The sequence below is a fragment of the Fundulus heteroclitus genome, chromosome 13 (assembly GCF_011125445.2).
Source record: "Fundulus heteroclitus isolate FHET01 chromosome 13, MU-UCD_Fhet_4.1, whole genome shotgun sequence".
Taxonomy (NCBI): domain Eukaryota; kingdom Metazoa; phylum Chordata; class Actinopteri; order Cyprinodontiformes; family Fundulidae; genus Fundulus; species Fundulus heteroclitus.
The window spans coordinates 12,019,407-12,026,729 of record NC_046373.1 but is presented as its reverse complement, the minus strand read 5'-3'; positions in this window follow the sequence as shown (position 1 = coordinate 12,026,729).

Sequence of the window (7,323 nt, the reverse complement as noted above, 5' to 3'; positions counted from 1 at the left end):
TGTAGGGAAATGCCTTAACGTGTACTTTGCCACTCTGAGATGCATCAGGATTGCGAGGATTGTAACCAACGGGCTCCACGCCAAACATTTGCACACACACGTGGAGTTCAGCTTCTTTACGGCGGCGGGTGGCGCTGATCGGAACACGCCTCGGCGTTCGTCCATCAGAATAATATACCCAGTCCGAGCTGGAGCCGCCGTTGCTCGCGTGGCTCTGCCTCATGACACGCGGAGGGAAACGGCAGAGGGGCAGACAGTTGTTGGTGTCTCCAGAGTGTCGCCATGCCAGATGGCTTCCTGATTGATTTTCTGGGCTGCTCCCAATTCTTTATCACACCTCCCTCCTCTCCACAGCATGTCACAGGACTTTAGATTTTGCACCTGTATACACGTGTTTTGAGGTTTGATTTAGAAAAGAAGAAGAAAAAAGATTAATCAGGGCTCCATTCTTGATAATGGAGCTGAGTGAATGAAGCAATCTGTGACCCCTTCCATACCATTAACCTTCACAGGCTCTTTCCACCATCAGCCTCAAAAGAGCGCTGTTAGAAACTAATGGTAAGAGACCATCATGCTGAAAAAGATTTTCAATATTGATTCAGAGTGTTTGCTTACAAGACTCTCAATGGAGGCGTTTTTCAAAGCACTAAAGCTGGGAACTGAGCTGGACGAGAACCCCCCTTCGTTTGCCAAATGCAATGAATGTACAGTAATGCGTGCCGCTGTCGCAGGAAGATGATAACATCTGCACATTTGAGCCCGCGTCGTACGAGCCCAAAGACGCAGCGCTAGATTTTCGCTGCAATATGCACCTTACACTCAGAGGTTTGTTTCACTGTGCAGAGCTTTGGAAGACCGGACCGTGAGATAGCTGTACTGAGCTGGAGGGAAGCACAAAAATAAGCACCAAGCTTATTGAAATATGGATGTAATTACTGGGCTTCAGTTCCCTGTAGTCCATAAGAAGGCTTTTTGTTAGGATTAGAAGTGGTACACTGCTAAGTGCTAAGTGAAGTGGACCAAATGACCAGTGGGAACGGTATCCTTCATGATAGGAGGGGGGGGGCACAAAAAATGTTTTGTTATGATTGTACGATGTGTAGTAAAGCTGGAGGGGCCCATATGAGGCGATGCTCAACAATATGACCTTACCTTTTTAATTCATGGTCCACTACCAGCCTCTAGTCCTGACGGATCAGCCGACTCGGTTGGACGGGCGATCGTCACATCACCTGTAGGAAACTTTTTAGATTCAGACAATCGGACGTTTCTATTGATCAGTTAAACAAGTATGAGCCCAATGTACGCTGTACCTGAGTCGCCATGTGTTTTCCGACCATGTCAGTGTTGTGTTGTTTTGTATGCTGGGTCGATACGGTACAGATTCCAGCACTGTTTAGCCAGTTCAGGATCGTATGTATTATTTGATCATACTTTTTAATTATTATTTTTTTTTGTATAGCAACCAAACCTGTGTCATAAACATAGATTGTCCTGGACATGTTGGAGTACGGAAGTCTGTAATGGTAATGATTAAACTGGACCATGTGATGTTTGTCAAAAACAGCAGTTGCAGTGGAGATGTTTTTGTTTTATTAGCCTCTTTCTTATTTCTGGCACCCCTGGTAAAGGTCAATCAATCAATCAATCAATCAATCAATCAATCAATCAATCTTTGTTGTCAACTACAATTTGCATTGGAATTGAAATTACAGTTTCAGTACAAACCGTCCATCAAATAGGGGAACGGTTGTGATGGACGGTTTGTACTGAAACTGTAATTTCGATTGCAATGCAAAGGTATGAAATGCCTTAAAAATAAATCGATTTTTATTACTTTAACATATTCCAGCAATGAAAAAAATGTAGAGAAAAAAAAATCAACCTTTGATTTGAGTACACTTAGTGGGATAAAATATTAAATATTTTTTTTTTTACAAATCACTGGTGCAACTATTAATATTAATGTATGGAACAGATGTTTTTTTCTTTAAAAAAAAAAAAAAAAAACTTTTGAAATCGGTCGAAGGATATTTTACCTGTAATGTATTCATTTTTCTTTAAAAATTACATTTAGGGAACATCAAAATGAGCAGGACAGGAGTCCATGCTAGATGTATTTATTTATTGGTACACAATAGGGCCGTCTGCTTTATATCAACCATGTGTCCAGTATTCTATTTATTGTAGGGAAATGTGGCTCTTTAAGTTATTTATGTTAAAAATAGTATGTAATGTTAAGGTTTCAGAAACTACCATTACCTGAAACCATATGTTAGACTTGCACATTTTCTGATTCTTTTTCTCAGTAAGTGATGAAAGCAGGCAGCGAGTGATAAACTGATATTTAGTGGGGGTATTTTTAAGGGTAGTAACTTAACACAGGGACAGAACCGAGGTTATGCTACTGGCTTTTATATCTTTACAATGAATCAGTGAAACAGGGCTCCATATACAGAGTCTGTTTTCCCATCGAAAAATAATGGACCACAGTTATTGAAATCACCACCTTTTTACTGATTTATGTCTTATTCAATAAAATGTTAGGTAGTTTGGAGTGTTTCGTTTTTCAAATATATGGAAATATTCCAATGGAAACGGGGATGCAAAAACCGGCCATATTTTATTAGTTTTTTTATTCCCCTGTTTTCCATTATTATTGTCAATTGAACAGTGAAGCATCTACATCCGTAATGATTTAAAAAGACTCATTTCACCCATATTCAACTGCCGGAGATGTGAACCGAGATGCTGAGGGGATAATGAGAGAGGGGGGGCTAAGTTTCTCCAGCCATATCTGATTGGATTGGTCACCAGCTGCTGAATGAGGTGGTGAGATGTGGCGCCAAAGCTATGAAGCTGACAGTCGGGCCTGAAATCGGTCTCGGTTAGGCTACTCACTGGAGATGCTCAGCTGTTTATTTTTCTGCGCTCTGTTTTCGGACGACATGCTTTTTCTGCAGTTCACCTAAAACGTTAAATGTTATTTTACTAGTCTGTATCCTTTGCTTCAAGAAAGGAAAAAAAAAAAAAACACCTTCGTGGCCCATCGAAGATGCTGGGTATGCATCAAGCCATGTTCTGCCTGGCCCAGGAGGACATGTTCTGGTGCAGAACCACTTGGCTGCTTGCTTAAAAAAAAGAAAAAAAAAAAGAAGCACTGCAGAGGTCTGCGATGCCGCCACTCTCAGGCCTCGTCTTTTAGACACAGGTTTGTAAAAGAAATCCTGCAAACGCATTCACAGGAAACCCTGCATGTTGTCGCAGCCTACTCGCAGATTGTACGCGTAGTTTTTGATCCGGTGAATAGATGCTGCACTACAGTCTCTCTCGCACACACACCCCATATGTGTCTTTAATGGTAATGCAAAACAAGGCTCCCCGTGGAGCGAGTCATTGGAGATGCTTAGGCTTCAGTTGTCAGGGAGCTGGAGAACCATAGGAGGAACTGAACACACAGACACACACACACACACCGACTGTAAGTCTTTTCCACACTGTTGTCGGTGCGGTTTATGTAATCCCCCAATACCCAGAACGGCTCAGGAGCTGAAGCTGTTGGCGGCATACTCTAGATGACACACTTTCACTTTCAGGAGGGACTACAGACGGTGCAGAAAACACGTGAGGCCTAGATACAGAGACACAATTACATTTCTTATGCACCCCGTCTGATTGACGCCTGATTAGCGTGGCTCATTCGGTGAGCTGAGCCTTCCATCAGTCGTCGAATCAGCAACAATTAACCGTTGTTGAGCGGTTGTGCCGGAAACAATACAGCAACAGCTATCTTTACCAGAAGACGTGTGTGCTTCCATTTTGCAGATTTAAATAGAACCGAGACTGAGCTTAAAAAAAAAACGACTTCAACACTGCAGGGGAAACACAACTGTAAGAAGAAGAGGAGGGAAAAAAAACGGGCTGCATATGATGAATATTACTGTGCACTCATTAAAAAGTCAAGAGCGGCAAACACTTTGCTTTGTGCATTGCAAGTGTGTTTTTATTCAAGTTTAGCCACAAAAGTCAAAGTATTTTCTAGACATGTTTTTTTGTGAAGAACGCAAAGTTGTGCTGACAGGCGTAGGTGTGTAGTGGATGGAAAACTGTGCATGGTTATAATAGATTTACAAATAATGTATGTGCAATGTATTCAGAATCTTATTTTATTATGACTCTCCTAAATACAAACCACTCATTGATAAATAACAGCAGGACAGTGAGCCCAAATACACAGTTAGAGCTATTATTGACTGGTTTAGATCAAAGCATATTCATGTGCTGGAATAGCCCACAATAACCTAAACCCAGCTGAAAATAGATGTTCTCATTCCAGTCTTACTAAAAAAAAAAAAACTTCTGTCTCTACTGGTAAAAAATGCCAATTTTGCATAAAAAAGTACGGTGGCCCTGAGGTGCAAAGCGCTACAACTTTAAGGAAAGCACTCCAACATTAATGAAAGCGCTACAACAATAAGGAAAGCACTCCAACATTAACAAAAATATTACAACATTAACAAAAGCACTTCAACATTAACGAAAGCACTCCAACAATAACAAAAGCGCTACAACATTTAGGAAAGCGCTGCAACATTTAGGAAAGCGCTACAACATTAACAAACCGGAAGAGGTACGTCCCAGTGGGAGACCTAAGAAATCGCTGATTGGACTACAGCTCGTTTTTACTTTTGAACCAAAAGTATTTCTGGCTTTACTGTGTTTTTTAAAACCATGAATGTTTTCGGTGATCCAAACTATAAGATGCAGTCTAAAACGCCACTTAGTCTGTTTATAAGTATCGTTTTTATTAATTCTGCTTTTTTTTAACTACGTGCGCTGTGTTTCTGTGCATCAGCGCTCTGGTCTGCTCCTCTCCCCTCCCTCCCCTCGGACCCAGGGGCTTTTATCAGCGGCAGCCTTATTACTACGTTTAATGTCTTTCCACTCCTACCAAAATGTCCTAATTAAAATCAATAGGAGAGTCCGTAGCTGTGTTTCATGCTATTTTCTTTTTAACGACACAGAACCAGTGGCGCTTCGGTGGGCGTGCTGCCTTGGCTTGAATTCAGGTGCGCAAAATTACGTTACATATAATTTAGGTGTGCACTTTTAAGGGTCATTTCAACAAGCTTGTAACATCGGAGCTTCAGTTTCAGACCCAATATTCATTCTCTTCCCTCTAAAGGAGCCCTATACAGTCTTTATTTATGCATTTCCCCCACTGTTATCCCTCGCGCGCAGCGCACCAGGGTAAAATAAAGCAGCTGCGGATCATGCGTAAAGACCACCCCCCCCCCCCCAAACAGATTTTATGTTATCGTAGTTGATAATGAAACTACAGCTTATCATTAATCTATCCATGTTGGTCTCATTTGTGAATGAGGCGGAGTTTGATCAAGCCTAAAAGGTCCAACATTTTCCAGTCAGCTGTAACCCTTAAAGCATACAGGGCTGCGTCGTTCACGCTGCGTCTTTACGCATGATCCGCAGCTGCTCTATTTCACCCTGGTGCGCTGCGCGCGAGGGATAACAGTGGGGGAAAGCATAAATAAAGACTGTATATGGCTCCTTTAGAGGGAAGAGAATGAATATTGGGTCTGAACTGAAGCTCCTGATGTTACAAGCTTGTTGAAATGACCCTTAAAAGTGCACACCTAAATTATATGTAACGTAATTTTGCGCACCTGAATTCAAGCCAAGGCAGCACGCCCACCGAAGCGCCACTGGTTCTGTGTCGTTAAAAAGAAAATAGCATGAAACACAGCTACGGACACTCCTATTGATTTTAATTAGGACATTTTGGTAGGAGTGGAGAGACATTAAACGTAGTGATAAGGCTGCCGCTGATAAAAGCCCCTGGGTCCGAGGGGAGGGAGGGGAGAGGAGCAGACCAGAGCGTTGAGGTACAGAAACACAGCGCACGTAGTTAAAAAAAAAAAGCATAATGAATAAAAGCGAAACTTATAAACAGACTAAGTGGCGTTTTAGACTGCATCTTACGGTTTGGATCACCGATAACACTCATGTTTTTAAAAAACACAGTAAAGCCAGAAATACTTTCGGTTCAAAAGTAAAAACGAGCTGTAGTCCAATCAGCGATTTCTTAGGTCTCCCACTGGGACGTACCTCTTCCGGTTTGTTAATGTTGTAGCGCTTTCCTAAATGTTGCAGCGCTTTCGTTATTGTTGGAGTGCTTTCGTTAATATTGAAGTGCTTTTGTTAATGTTGTAATATTTTTGTTAATGTTGGAGTGCTTTCCTTATTGTTGTAGCGCTTTCCTAAATGTTGTAGCGCTTTCCTTAAAGTTGGGGTGCTTTCCTTAAAGTTGTAGCGCTTTCATTAATGTTGGGGTGCTTTCCTTAAAGTTGTAGCGCTTTCATTAATGTTGGGGTGCTTTCCTTAAAGTTGTAGCGCTTTGCACCTCAGGGCCACCGTAAAAAAGTGATTCTATAGTGTCTTGATTCAGACAGCTATATACGAAGGCCTGCCACACTTTTCACATAAAGTTTTTGTTTAATTATGAAAACCATGTGTCACTTTCCTTGACTTTGAGATGATGCACTACATACAAATCTGTTTTTTTTTTTCTTGTTTTTTACCTGAAAAAGTCCAAGAAGCAGCACTGAAGTGACACAGAAAGAATGGGGGGACGACAATATATGAGCAGTGTTGAGATGGGAACAAAAGATATTTATCTAACCACTTAAGGGGGCTATTCTCAAAGACGCGGCCCGACTCAGCTGAAAGCCCTCTTCAGCTTGTAGGATCAAGCTCATTTAATCCATGTCTGTAAAAACAGCCAAAACAGTATCAAAGGAGGATGACTTGTTCCAATTTTGCCTCCAGTCCAACCCTCTGTTTTTTCCTGTTGAGCTAGACCCCACCAGGAGCCTTAGCTTACTACAACATACTGAAAAAAAAAAGATTAAAAACTGTAGAGCAATAATCTGCTGACAAGATTCCAACCAGCAACACCAATGCTGCCCTCAGCCTGACGTGTCAATCATTAAAACAAGCAGATGGGAACGGTTGAAATTAATCATGACAAGTGTTGGTGAAGAACATCTCAATTAATGGCGCAGTCGGAGTTAAACTGTGAATTAGCAAACTTCAGATTTCCGAGCGACATCATTGGATGCTTTTTTTTTTTTTAACCCTCGCTCTCTTTTGCCCAATGACGAACATTTATTTTTTTTATCACATTCAAGGTGTAATTGATGATTATTTATCTGTCTGGTTTTTATCCACGCTTCTTGAATGCCTCTTCAGATAGAAGCAATGATTGGTTTGTCCATGATTTGATTAATAAACATGTCCATCTAT